The sequence below is a fragment of the Oryctolagus cuniculus genome, chromosome 1 (genome assembly GCF_051225735.1).
Source record: "Oryctolagus cuniculus isolate XC-2025 breed Fujian yellow rabbit chromosome 1, ASM5122573v1, whole genome shotgun sequence".
Classification (NCBI taxonomy): Eukaryota; Metazoa; Chordata; class Mammalia; order Lagomorpha; family Leporidae; genus Oryctolagus; species Oryctolagus cuniculus.
This window is the reverse complement of record NC_142867.1, coordinates 122072230-122087697: the sequence shown is the minus strand read 5'-3', so window position 1 is coordinate 122087697 and position 15468 is coordinate 122072230.

Here is a 15468-nt window from a genome sequence, read left to right as displayed (position 1 = left end):
CATTGTCCATGTACAAGCAGACTTGTAAGGATGTGGTAATACACATAATACAACCTCCTATAGCCACACACAAATTTTCTGCACCTCATGCAAGTGTAGAAAATGAACCTATTCGGGGCCAGTGCCGTGGCTCACTTGGTTAATCATCTGCCTGTAGCGCCGGCATCCCATATGGGCACCGGGTTCTAGTCCTGGTTGCTTCTCTTCCAGTCCAGCTCTCTGCTGTGGCTCGGGAGGGCAGCAGAGGATGGTCCGAGTGCCTGGGCCCCTGCACCTGCATGGGAGGCCAGGAGGAGGCACCTGGCTCCTGGCTTCGGATCGGCGAGCACCGGCCGTGGTGGCCATTTGGGAAGTGAACCAGTGGAAGTAAGACCTTTCTCTGTCTCTCTCTCTCACTGTCTAACTCTATCTGTTAAATAAATTAAAAAAAAAAAAAGAACCTATTCATTAACATGACCCGAAGTTATAGACACTCCATAACATATATGAATGATAAATATATTTACATATATATAACCTACACAAGTAAGGACACACACACACACACACACACACACATATATATATCTAAATAGGGGCAAGTTTTTAGCTTAGTGGTTGGGATGCCAGTTGTGACAGCACCGTGCCTGGGTTTGCTGCTAACTCCAGTGTGGACCTTGGGACCTGGTGGTGATGGCTCAAGTAATTGGGTTCCTGCCACCATGTGGGAGACCTAGAGCGAGTTCTTGGTTCTAGGTTTTGGTTCAAGCCAATCTTGGCTGTTGTGGGCATTTGAAGAGTGAGCCACAGGATACGATTTCTGTCTCTGTCTCTGTCATTCTCTATCCCACTCTCCCTCGCAAAATAAAACGAAAGTGAAGAACATTATATGTATATAAAGTGCGGGTATTCTATCGCATTGGAAATTATCCAGATGTCCAAATATTATCCTTTAATTAATTAGATTTTGCACAAATCTAGGTTAAAATTAATTAAGGATCTTGGAAGTTACCTTTAAGTGGAAATATTGCAGAACATGCTGTAACTTTGCTTAAATTATATTGCAATTCAGTTGAGCACATAATTTTCATAATCATAGTAATTACACAGAAGTAATTTCACCTAATTTGATTGGTAAACCAGTGTAAGAAATTTACAAAGTTCAGAATAACTGGTCTTGTCATAAGAAAACACTTAGAAACCTATAAAAATAAAATATATGCTTAACACTGATAAAATCAGGGGAACTACAAATGGCTATGTTAAAGCAAAATGACCAAACCAGTTTGATTATTCTAGAATTCACCTTGATTATGTAAGCCTGGAGTTCTACATTAAAAAAAATCTTTGTGAACAATTTCTTCAAAGACAATTTTTATTCTCTTAAGCAGATGCTTAAGATGTTAGTTGAGTCCCTTTATCTTCTAGGACAATATTCTGAATTCTGAGAAAATATGAGGTTTATAGAAGCATTATTTTCTCCAAACTTGTTAAACATAATTCATTTAATTTCAAACTTCATGATCTAATTTCTTAACATACTCTAATGGTAGGGCACTATTTCACATTCATACACCGAGAAATAAAGGCTTTGCTCACGTGTAGACATAAACAGAGTGGGTGGATACAGTTCTATAATTCAGCTATGGACCGACATAAACACATACCAAGAAAAAAAAAACCCTCACCAGACTGGATCTCAAAATATGTCCTCCTTTCAGAAGACATACAACATTTATTTGAGCTTATAAATGGACTAAAAGACAAAAAAGTTTAATAGACTGAGAATCTGTGTTGTTTCTCATATTGGAGAAAATAGATTGTCACACCTGGCAGATCATCCAATGGACAGATGATAAAAACGAGATTCCCATTCTTTGTTGGCACCTGTGGGGAATAACTCACCAGCCATACACAGTTCATAACAAACCAAACTTGATCAAGCAAAGGAAAAAGCAAACCAAAACACCTACAAAATCAGGAGAAAAAGGCTAGAAAATGAGTCATAATAGTTGTAGTGTAGATGCCACTTGGGAGCCACCTTAGGAACCATGAAATGACATTCTTGGATTGAAACAATGCACACACACTTACAGGCTTTGCAGTTTAATTGGCTCCGGAAAGCTAGTCTGTATGGGCATCTCAGTGGGTCCTCTACCTGCTAAGGAGTCATTTTCAAAAAGTTAAAAGCATACAAGTGTAGAAGAACAACTTCTCAAATACATTGCTTCATTCTTGAAGGCATCACCGAGTTGGTGAAACTGACTCAGAGAGGGAAGCTTTGAGGAACCGAGCATTTTAAAGATGTTAAAAATAAGTAGAATAGGTATCAAACTGACTAAGTCCTCTAGGGCAATAAACATGTAGCCTGTGGGATTATCTGCTCTGTCAAATCTGCAGAGTATACTGAAACCTTACAGTGTCTGGACTCTAACAAGGTTGTAAAAGGAGCATCGAACATGTACAAATTGCCCAAGAATCCTTGGGCAGGCTCAACAAACAAGGCTCCGGTATGATATCAGAAGGAAATACTGGGACATGTGTTGTGCTGCAGTGGGGGCCAGCATCCCATGTGAGTGCTGATGTGGGTCTTGGCTGCTCTACTTCTGATCTAGGTCCCTGATAATGTGCCTGAAAAGCATCGGAAGATGGGCCAATTTCTTGGGCTCCTGCCTCCCACATGGGAGACTTGGATGGAGTGCCAGGCTCTGGGCTTCAGCCTGGCCTAGCCCTGGCCATCGTGATCACTTGAGGAATGAAGCAGTAGATGGAAGATCTCTCTTTCTCTCTGTCTCTCCTTCTTTTTGTAACTCTGCCTTACAAATAAATAAATAAATCTTTTAAAAAAGGAAAAGGAAATACCGTCCACTTCTTTTTATTTATTTTATTCATTGTTGAAGACTTATTATTTATTTGCCTCTGTTCTGCTTGTATGGCTCAAACATGGCCTTTTTCTTTTTCTTTTTTCAAAAAACCCCAGTTCTGTTGGATATTCTGAGCAGGCTTCAATCTTAGAGGGCAAACATTTTAGACCAAGATGTTTAAATTCCCCTTTTAGCATTCAGGTTAATAGTAATATCATTGATTTATTTTTCTTTATATCATCCCAAGATGATAGTGTTCTTTTTAAATAGGGACCTTCATTCTTTTTTCTTTGTTTACTAAAACAATCTATCAGTAACTTGGAACTCCAAAGTCTAAAGCCTTTTCCTCAATTTATGTATTTAACTAACTCATGCAATTCATGCTGGGGAGATTCTCAGACCTTCGGATAGACCACATGAGTTCAAAATTATTTCTGCCACGTTGCTCTCTGTGGGCTCTAAAACAGATATGGGTACCTGACTCAGGATTAACCATTCCTGATTAAAAAATATTAAGCTAGCACCTGACAATAGTTCTCTAGTACAAATGAGCAGTGGCTGTCTTTGAGATCTGAAGTCTAGATCGGCTTTCTTGAATGAGAGATACAGTGAAACAACAAAAAATGTCCTGCAGCATCCCCTCTGTCCTATTCTGCCACAGGGCCTAATGACACTTTTTCCTTGGATCAAACTCTTGCAAGAATTAACACAGCTTGCACACATTTACTAAACCACCCATCCTCCCGTTTAGTTGGCATTTAGCTAAGGTCTGTGTGCATTAAGAAAAGTTACTCACCTGCAAGCAATGCTGCCAGAAACCACAGTGACTCGCAAAGGTCAAAGTCCCATATGGTTTACTTTTAAAGTCCAGGGCCTACATCTTCCTTCACAAGCTGCAATAGCTAAAAAACCAACCACACAACTACAGAAACCAGACCAAAGGCATGAAGTCAAAACAATAACTATGGTTATTCAAATGGATAGCTGAAAGCCTGCCTGCCATCAGGGGCCTACAGGGACCCTTAATCTTCAGGTGCTATTTCATTTTGCAAATTCCAATTGTTTTCTAATTCTAAAAGTTTCCAGTCCTATGTTGGAGTACATGGGGAAGATAAATTGTATCCCACTTTTTCTCTGACCTAATTTAGAGCCAACTGAGTGAAATCTCCATGGAGCCAATGGACTAAATATGAAACTCTTGCCTATATTACTAATTACTTTGTTAGGGGTTTTGGTGTGAAGGCCATGTGAGGGGTGCTCTGCACTGATTGAATGCTTCCTCTGCCCACCACTCCCAATGTGCAGACTTCATAGGAGTTATGCACTGGGGCAGGTAGCGTAGTCTACCAAGATTCATAACTAAAGCATACATAGATGAGTTGCTCTTCCAGGGGAATGAGAAAGTGAATAGAAAACTTGTTTAATGGAAATTTTTCCAGAACAGAACATGAACTCCAACATTAGGCCTAGAGAGCTAGATTTTATTATTATTATTATTATTTTCAATCAGGTCCTTGGAATAGGAAATTTTACCATTTGTGGATCTTGGAATCTTTCATTCATTCATCCATCCAGTCATTCCTATATATTTACCAATATTTGACCATGTGGTCCATATTGCACTAGGAATCGGAGAAACAGCAATAAATGAAACTCATATGGTTCCAGCTTCCATGGAATTTCCAATCTAGTGTGACAAATAGAAAAGGAGAAAGCATTTACCCACATCGCAACTGCCAAAATGCAAGAAGATAGAGGCATCCAGAGTATGTGGTAAGGACTTTTTCTCTTGAAAGAGAGAGAAAATCCAAATCACATTGGTTTAAGAAAAAAAAAATTCTCACATCCTTAAAAAGTTGGAGTCTTTACACAGCTCTGGCAATGGGAGTCCCCAAACCACTTGCACCTAGTTTCGCTTTCTCCATTTCACAGCTCTGTGTCTACGGGGTGCATGGCGTTTTCAGAAGGCCCTGGTAGGTTGAGTGCAGCTCTAGATGTTAACCACTCAGATTTCATCTCAGTGACAAAGAATGAGCACCTTCATTCCAGCATTCTCAGAAAAAGTGATACTGGGTAATGACCCCCCATTTCCATGCCAGTGTCTGTTTCCATGCCTGTGCTACATGGAGCCCCAACAAAACGAGATGTGTGGTCTAAGAATGAGGGGGAGGATAGTTTCCCAGAAGGGCTGGAGTAAGTCACAGAAGGTTGAGTGAGTCCTGGGGTTTGAGAGCGACAGCTGCTCACCACCAGTGAATGAGGCTGGAGCTTCCCGGGGGAGACATGATATCTCTGTGGGCTGAAGAAGTCCCACAAGGACTACGGTCCTTTGCATCACATCAGAAATGTTTTCCTTTGCGAGAGTCTTCTGAGCCTTCCGCCACCCAGCCTTAGCCCCCACTCCAGCATTTTGTGGAGGGGACAGTGTATGCGAAGATTTTCAGGGGCTGTTGTAGGAAGGATGTGTTATGTTTCAGGCTACCATGATCACCAGAGGGAGAGGAATAGCAGCAGAGATTGGAGATACAGACAAGTACTGGATTCTATCCAGCCCTGCATGTTATAGTAGAGCCCTTATCTGTCCTCTGAATCTACCTATGTGGATTAAAGGATGGTAGAGGAAGGACTAAATAAAAACATTAAGAAACTCACTTGAGAGATTAAAATATTCCACAGTGTTCCATTGCAATCTCAAGGGTCTGCCCATCTTATAAAAAAGTATCCTTGCATGTAGATCTATCTAATAGGTGTTGAAATAACGAGTCCCTTAGCTGAGCATTAGAAATCTTCTTGCCCAGCAGACATTCTGATGTATTGGTAGTTAGTGAGAATGGGATAAGACTTTCAGACAGAGAAAGCGCCTTATCATCATTCTATTTTGAGACTCAATGTATCCTTCGAGTAACTTCTTTATCTCTCAGTGGTTGGCACAGGGCCCGGATCTAAGCAATAGTTCAGTATTAATGTTAAGGAGAAAAGAATGAATGTGTAATGTCTCAGTATGGCCATAATTTTTTGAAACATGAGGTGTGGAGGCTGAATCTTAGGGTGAATGTTTGACTCCATTCTCCCCAAGGATCGAGATATCTCAGACAACTGAGAAATCTTAGAGAGCAGAAAGACAGTGGAAACGTTGGCTAGAGGACTCTCTTCAAATTGCTGTTCATCCTCCATCTTACTGTTTTCTGAATTATTAAGAGATCAAAAGCTGTAACAGACACAAGAAGATAAACCAAGAACTTCCGCTGTCAACAGTGTAGTGAGAGAGCTAATGACTGAAAAATAACTGTATCCAAACAAAACCAAAATGAAAACAAAACCTCTTTTTTTTAGGGAAAACGGAAGAAACAGAAGGCAGTGTTAGGGAGATTGGCTGGGAGGATACTAAATCATGAAATGGATCGTTTTGCTTCAGCAGTATTAGCCAAAATGATTTGACAATATTTGTCTAAGCTTTTCTTTTATGGAGTCATGGTAGAAAACTTCAGGAGGGGGGTGGGTTGCAGGAATTTTCAGAATCTGCCATCTTTCAGAAAACTAGGAAGTGACAAATTTAAAAGTCTGCTTTGTGCCAGATGTGTACAGCTGCTGATTCAGAAATATAGGAAGTCTTGGACCAAGAAAAAAAGGAAGAATGTATATTAATAGCTAGAAGTCCATCTTAGGAAGAGAGAGAGGCTGCATGGAGCCCCTAGCTTTCTGATAATCAAAACTACAGAAAATATAAGTAGAGATCTTAGGGACAGAAATGTGACAGGGCGTGCTTGAGAGCTGTCTTAGGAAAGGGCGAAGAGGACCCGTGTTCCTTAGTTTTAAATCTGCTAAGGTCTCCAGGTCAGAATACTTCTGACAAGGAAAACCTGCACGGTCAGTGGACCACATTTGGTGCTGAGTGCAGAAGGGCTTCGGTGTGTCAACAGGAGTTTCTAAGTATATACAGTGAGTCCTGTTGCTTCTTGGGGTAAGACTACCCTTCCCCCAACTTGTGAACTAAATAAGGGAACTCTTTTTGCATTGGGCCAACTGTCTCAAAGTTAGCCAGAAGAAGAAGAGCTAGAAAAATGCAAGGTTGCTCTGAAAGGAAATTAGGCTGTGATGTTTTAAAAATTGGGTCAAATTCCAGAGCTTGAGTACTGAATTCTTTTGGACAATTTCTATCAGATATATCATTTCTGGCCTGTGTCTAGTGTCAGAAGAGATTTGTAAGCATTCTGTAGGCTAGCGGAGTTGAAAAATTGTTACAAGGTTGTTTCAGCCAATATTTCAGAGATGAATGATTTTTTTCATATGTCTTTTTGGGATCCAAGATGCCATGCAAATGGCCAGCGCTGGTCTCTTAATTGTCTGGGGTCAGATGAAATCTGGCAGGGCAAGGATGGGCTTCGGTTTTGCAAATTGATGATTGCACAACTGAAGGAACGGATAACAATTTCCCTCTTAAAGAATGGCTTTCTCAGCATCTGGGAACCACAAAGGAGCTAGGAAGGTCTTGAAACAAACCGGCTGGCATGAGCCAAATTCCTAGGAATAATGCAACGCCTTGCTAGGGGCTCCCTCACAACCCTCCCTCCCTCCCTCCCTCCCTCCCTCCCTCCCTCCCTCCCTTCCCTCTCTCCCTTCTTTCCCTCCCTCCCTCTCTTCCCCCTCTCCCTTCCTCCCTCCCTTCCTTCCTTCCTTCCTTCCTTCCTTCCTTCCTTCCTTCCTTCCTTCCCTCCCTTCCTCTCTCCCTCCCTCCCTCCCTCCCTCCCTTCCTTTCCTCCTTCCCTCCCTCCCTTCCTCTCTCCCTCCCTTCCTCCCTCCCTTCCCTCCCTCCCTCCCTCCCTCCCTCCCTTCCTCTCTCCCTCCCTCCCTCCCTTCCTTCCCCCTTCCATCACTTCTTAGCTAAGTCACAAGATTTTTCCCCTCTGACCATTTATCTTTCTTCTTTTTCCACCATCGCCCCAGAAAAAGACCAGGAGTATTTAGAGGCTATTTAATGAACAAAGTAGTCACGATGCGGTGTGCATTTGGGGGTGAAGGGTAAGGAACTGGTGATGAATGGAGGTTACCAGGAGTTTCGTGCTGGGTGGAGAGCATCATTGTCTCATTCTTTTAGGTTTCTTTTTTGCTTCTACATCAAGCTTTACCTAATAGGCCCTTAAACTTGGGTGACTGCTTGTTGTATAATGACAGGTTTTCCTACCTTCTGTACCTCATTTTACGGCACGTGAACTTCTCTCTGCAGAGACTCAGGCATTCCCGGGGTGCCTATTCCTTTGGCATGTCATTCCATATTAACCTACATTCTTACGTGGTGTCCCTTGCAGCTGGGCAAGTGGCCCAGCTATCATTATTTGCCCTTCCTCTTTCCTCAGAGGTAGCTCCCATTCCACAGGCTTCTTTTTTTTAAAGATTTATTTATTATTTGAAAGTCAGAGTTACACAGAGAGAGAACGAGAGGCAGAGAGAGAGAGAAAGAGGTCTTCCATCCAGTGGTTCGCTCCCCAATTGGTCACAATGGCTGGAACTGAGCCAATCCGAAACCAGGAGCAAGGGACTTCTTCCCAGTCTCTCATGTGGGTGCAGGGGCCCAAGGACTTGGGCCATCTTCTACTGCTTTCCCAGGCCGCAGCAGACAGCTGGATTGGAAGTGGAGCAGCTAGGACTTGAACCGGTGCCCATATGGGAGGTTGGCGCTGCAGGCAGTGGCCTTACCCACTACACCACAGAGCCTGCCCCTCCACGGGCTTCTTAACAAAGGCTTGGTGAGAAACATAATGCCTTGGTCAAGGATGCTTTGAAGAAACAGTGGGTGAAGCAACTCTGACTTCTTATAGAACTCCCTGACTTGTAAAATATCAGAATAGTGAAGATTCATGAAGATAGTTCCGTTTAAGCCTTTTCACTTTACATAAAGAGAAACAGAAGTCCATTCCAGAGAAGTGATCGCCCAGGACCATCTATCCTTTATGGTAGAACTGGATTAGCCTCAACTCCCTTTCTCCCTCTCTGGGAACCTGGAGGAGCTACTGGGGGGCGGGGCGGAGCGAGGAGACACGGGCAACTCTATGACCAGCTCGTTCCTTCGGTTTCCCACTCACCAGCTTCTGTATCAGGAGCTTTACTCACAATTTCTTCTCCCCGTCTCCCCAGATTCCTGTTCACAGCCCAGCCTGACACCAGGGACATGCGGGGCAGGTCAGCAGTCCCGTTTTCCCTAGGGCAGAAGTGGTGTCTCAGGAGTTGCTTTGCAGGACTCAGCTCAATCTCTACCTGACTCAGCAGAAGGTTCTGGGTTCTCAGAAGAGTGCTAACCAGAAGTGGGTAGGTTGCCGCTCTGTTTCTGTAATGAGAAGACCAAAAGAGCTGACGATGACCATCAAGGAAGAAAATGCACACGCATAAACACAGCAATCTCTAGCCTATAAATAACTCTAATTAAAATGAAAACACCCACACACTCTCATCTTTTTTATTTTTTCTGCTGGACATCATGGGAGGTCCTTGCAGCAGAACCTCTGATGCTTGCCAACAATAACCAGGCTCAGAGAGGGAGAATTTTTTATGCCTCTCCAACTTTTCTTGCCAATGTGAAGGTAATTCTTTTCCGAGGCTTCATTCTGGTCCCTTTATTCTTCCCTTTCTGTCTTTTAAGGTGATTTTTAGAACCCTCCACCTCTGCCTCCATATTCCCTCCTGCAGTTTGCAGCATGACCCAGTTGATTTATGCTAGCAGTTCACCAGGGCTTAATCCATCACACAATTAAAATAGCGCCACGAGGATTTCCCTCTGAGGGAGGAGCTGTGGCTATTCTAGTCTCATTTTTAAAACAGACTAGATAACATTAGACATAGCACAGAAGTCTCCTTCTCTTATAAACCAGGGGGAGTGAAGAAGTGGCTCAGCTGTCTGATGGGACTGAGCAAAGCTCTGGGGCTCCAAGGGAGAGCCCTGGCCAGGCTGGGCGTCTGGACATGGAGGCTGTGGAGGTGTTGCAGCCGATCAGCTTGTGAGCAAGCTGACAGCACGCACAGAGCTCACCAGCATCCCACTGGGCCTCCCCCACCTCTGCTCCTCTTCACGTTCTGCCCTGCAGGCTAGAGGTGTCAGAAGGATCCATAGTATATGAACGGACTTCAAAAAAATAGTGCAAAAAATGGAATCAAAAGATCAGTTTATTTTGGTGCAATTTTTGAAATCCAAGCATGGATTTTTTTTCCCCATAGGACACATTTTCCACAAACTATTTGAAGATGCTTTGTACTGCTATAGGATACACAGTGGGGAAGGTAACAGTAAAATCACCCAGCTCACAAGGAGTCTATCAAAGTTTAAACTTAAAAGTTGTGGTCATTCTGCTCCTAACTTTGTCAACCAGAGATACAGATTCTGAGAAGTTAGTTTTAGCTAGGCAGTGGCAGAGTCACAGACTTTAAATAATTTCTAGATGACTTATGATACCTAATGCAATGTAAATACTGTGTAAATAGTTGACAGTTGTATTGTGTATGGGGAAAATGACAAGGAAAAACGCCTGTACATGTTCAGTGCAGAGAGGCAAGTGTTTTTCCTGAGTGTTGTCTATATCCGTGCTTGGTTGAATCCCTGGATGTGAAAGCTATGGGTACAGAGGGCTGACTGTCCGCTGCACATGAGTCTTGGCCTGAGTGGAGCCGTTTGAGGCGGTCTCTTTGACATCACACTCTGCATTTGTACATCTCGTGCCAACTTCAGATCTCCAAACACTCCCACATCCTTAGGCCACAGCTATTTATTGAGCACAAATATTTAGGGCCTCTTCATGCTTCCAAGTCCTGTGCATAACTCTACTGTCTTTCTGATGACATTGAACCTACTTGTTTCCAACTCTGCCTCTTTCACTAGAATCATGTCTTAATCATCTTCACATTGCTGATATCTGCGTTTGCTGAATTTTACTGGGTTTTGTTTAAAACCAAACTATTCTAAATGCTTAGGAAAACAAAAGATATAAAACATATTCCCTTGGGGCTGGTGCTGTGGCGCAACAGGTTAACGCCCTGGCCTAAAGCGCCAGCATCCCTTATGGACACCAGTTCTAGATCTGGCTGCTCCACTTCTGATCCAGTTCTCTGCTATGGCCTGGGAAAGCAGTAGAATATGGCCCAAGTCCTTGGGCCCCTGCACCCACGTGGGAGACCCGGAAGAAGCTCCTGGCTCTTGGCTTCGGATTGGTGCAGTTCCGGCCGTTGTGGCCAATTGGGGAGTGAACCATCGGATGGAAGACCTCTCTCTCTCTCTCTGCTTCTCCTCTCTGTGTAACTCTGACTTTCAAATAAAGAAATAAAACTAAAAAAAATGCTATAAAACATTCTCTTTTATTACAGAATATTACAGCCCAAGAGGAAGTAAAAGGTATACATACTTGGTTTTTTTAATTCCCCTGTACATGAAGGTCTTTAAGGATTACATTTATTTATTAAATAAAGTTCAAAACGATTTAATGTGATTTTCAAAGCAATGCTTTACGTGGTTCTATCATCTTACTCCTTTATCCTATGTGCATTTCAACTATTTGGATAGTTTTTTGTGCCCTGGATGTCCTTGCATTCCCTAACTCTAGTGAATTTCTGTGTGGAGTGACCTCTTCTGTGCCCTGGGTTGAAAACAAACCTCCTATAGCATCCATTTCAAATGCTACTCCTTTCTGATCGTTTTCATCTAGAAGTGGCTTTGAAAATCCATCAGCTTGGTCTTTGTCCCTTTCTCAGGACATTTATCACGCAGTCTTCTATATCCCCTATATCTTTTCATCTTCATCTTGGAGGATGAACTTGAGCCCTATGGTTCAAGGGTCAAATGCCATATGGATTCAGACTGGAAAACTTCACATGGAACATTGGCTGTTACAAGTCTTCACGGCTGTTACCATTGACCTTACCTTGTGGACCATACTGAACCATGCTGAAGCTGTCAAGACCTCCCCTTAATGCTCTTAGATCATCTGAAATACTGCTAGGATCATCCACTACTTCCAGGAGTGACAGCATTTTGGATTCTGCAATGAATTTTCTGTGGCGTTCTGATACTCGATGAGGAAATGAGACATACTGGAGTGCTCTAAGATTTGTCATTCTAGATTTCCAGATAATTTTTACCACCTAGAGTGGAGGAATTTTCAGGTGGATAGATACGTTGCTGTGAATTTTGGGGCTAATAATTATAGACCTCTGTAGGAGTTATATTTAAGTCATTTTAATTTATTTATTTAGATGATTTTGATAGTAACAGATTGCATAAAATATTACAGAATCTTTTGTCTGGTGCCTTGTATATAGAAACAAAAGAAAAATTGTTGCATGAGTCTATTCAGTTGGTTAGCATTTCCAAGAGAATTTAGGAAGAAGAATAATGAATGTGTCACAGCTGCTGTGTATCTTGCCTTCTCAGGGAGTGTTATCGGACAACTAGGCATGGAGATGAGAAGTCAGGTAGCTATGTGTTTAGCTGAATGAATTTTTGGGTCTAGCCTGAATTCAGAGCCACGATTTCTTTATGACTTTAGCAAGTTAAGCTGGCATGCTCTCTGGGACTCTTCCATGAGAAATATCCCTAAATTCATGTTAAATTGGATGCATAGGAGTAAAAGAGGGAAAATACATTGAAAGGCTCTATATATGTGTGTATGAAGCATGGCTGTCTACTTGTGATATACCATAGATTGCTACCCAACTATTTTAGTCACAGGGCATCTTGGTAAATAAACTAGAAAAGTTCTACCATACTAATTGTTCCAGTTTTGTTTTTACATAGTCTGATTGTTTTAACTGGAAGTACACAGTAAATATAGGAAGAAGAGATAGGGATAGAAGAAACATAAAATAAGAAGGGGAAATGCTCATACATAGATGGAGAAATGAAATAAAAATGAATTTCTCTCTAAGTGGAGAGGAGAAAATGAGAGAGATTCTGTTCACGACTTAACCATTGTTCGGGAATCTGAAACTTCTCTTTACTCACTTTTTAATCAAGAATCCTTCCAAATATTTGTGAGGTCTCTCCATAATGCATGGGCAACCTGAAGTCAGTGTTTAAGATTTTTTTTTTTCTTGGGCAAGGGGAAGTCTGCTTACTGAGCAGATCGAGGTCTCAGGATCCTTATGTGTCTTGGTTGAAATGAGCCAGGCCTTGCTCTAGAGTGAGTTGATAAGTGATCTCCAAACCATGTCCATTAGCTCACCCTCTGGATTTGTGTAACTCAGAACCCATTCTGCAGAGTCAGATCATCAGGTAAAATATGCAAACTCCTGCCATTAACAACGGGACAAGCACTGAAGTCAGGAAAGGGCTCTTCACCCGCAAACTCGACTCTCCATTGGCTGCTGAGTTGGACAGAATAAGAGATCAGCAGACCCAAATCAGAAGGATTTTTCATGAAAGGACCACAGATCCTTGCTTCCCAGGGTTTATGGGAGAAAACAGCCTGACCCCTTTCAAGCTAATAGGCCTGTTGGGCCATCTTAACTTTCAAATTAAAAAATTCTTCTTTTTTTCCCCATCTTATTTGAAAGGCAGAGGGACAGAGAGACAGAGACAGACACACAGATATTCCATCTACTGGTTCTCTTCACAAATGCCCACAACAGCTAGGCATGGGCCATGCCAAAGCCAGGAGACAAGAACTCAATCTGGGTGTCTCCTGTGGATGACAAGGATCCAAGTACTAGTGCCAAGACCTGCTGCCTCCCAGGGTGCACTTGAGCGAGAATGCAGCCAGGCATTTCAGTATGGATGCTAGTGTTTCAAGTGGCACCCTAAAATGCCTAGCCCCATTCTTTGTTTTTAAACTTGATTGTTGATTTGCTTTTACAAGAGAATTTAGGACGACTCATGTATTAGGGCAGATTCTTCCCTCTAAGAGTATTACTGGACAGCTAGCATCGAGGATGGGAGTCAGGCAGTTATTGTGGTTAGCTGCATGAGCTCTGGAGTCCACTGATACGTATTTGATCCTACTTCACCCTGAAAATCTGTCTGGGCTTGGGCAAGTTATTAATCTCCATCCTGGGTTATTATTATCCACGTCAAAGGAGTGCTGTGAAGATCGAACGAAGTAATGTACAGTTTTCTTTCAGTTGCTGTCCAAGACTTCTGCTCAGATACCGAAATCTGCAGATGCCCAAGTGCCTTAAATAAAACGCCAGTATTTGCTTATGACTTACTCAATCCTCCACACACTTTAAATCATCTCTAGATTACTTGGAATACCTAATACAATGTAAATGCTATGTGAATAGTTGTTTAGAGAACAATGACAAGGGAAAAAAGTACTTACATGCTCAGCACAGATGCAGTCTTTTTAGTTGAATATTTTCAATCCATGGTTGGTTGAATCCACGAATGTAAAACCTATGGATACAGAGAGCCGACTGCATATAGTGCTCAGATAGATCAGTTTAATTATTGTAGATGCCGTGCCAGATTTGAGCTTCCTTTGTCACACTGTTTCCAGATACTTCAGCTGAGGTTTAGACTTGACATTTATAAGTAGGATCTACAACTTCTCACTCAGTAGAGGAGACTTCTGGCTGGCACCAGGGGCACTGTGGTCTTCAGCTGGCCGGAAAGTCAATGTAGAACACTTTGAGAGACATAAGCTTGTTTATCAGGAGCATCTCATTTGTGGTTTGGTTATTGCCTGTTATTAGGACACATTTCCAATTCCGATCAATACCTTGGCAGAAAAACAGGGTTGAGATAATTAGTTGAGAGTTTCAAATGAGCCAGCAGTGATTTTTGATATAAAAATAACAGTGTAAACTCAGATTGTATTAATGTAAATGAGAGAGTTAGAAGAAGATAATGACGCTTCTGCTGTGTTCTGGGCTGGTCAGAACCATCCAGTGCACTCTCTAAAAGGAACATTGGCAAAGCAGAGCAAGTTCAGAAATTTGAAAACAGTGTCACAATCTTCCAATTAGCCAAGGATAATTGAGAGAACTGAAAAGACAAGACCAAATGGAGCACTAACACTGCCTTCAACTATTTATTAGAGAGAATAATTCAGCACATTTTCCCACCCGTAATAACAGGGTCTGGAGGGTTATAAGTAGCCCACTGAGGAAGAAGTTGGGGTAAGACCAACTTTTGGTTTAACGCAAGGGAGTAAGCTCCATGAGGGTAGAGATTTTTTTTTTTATTTATTCTTTAGGTTGGTTTATTTATTGCTTTTCTTTAGTATCTAAAACAGGGCATTTCACTGGCACTTAATAAACATTGGTTGAGTGAATGACTAACGAGTTCTCAGATGGTTGGAGATGCCCCCCAAATGGACTGTGATGCCTTAGGAAGTAATGAGTTCTTCATTTGTGGAATTGTCCAGGCATGATCTTTGGTGAGATGTGATAGAAGACATCGAAAGATGAGAAGGGGGGCTGCGCTAGGTGACCTTCAACATCTATAGCAGCCTTGAGATATTATTATTGCATAAATCATGGGAACGACCAGTGCCCAGTGAACACACATGAAGTTTGCTGCCCTTCCAAAGCAGTCTCTCAACATTTCATTTGTCAGCCAACACCCCATCCGCCCACTCAGAGTTTCGGTTATAATGAACTCGAGGCTAGCAGAGGGGTTCATTCATTAATTGAATGATTGTTGTGACCT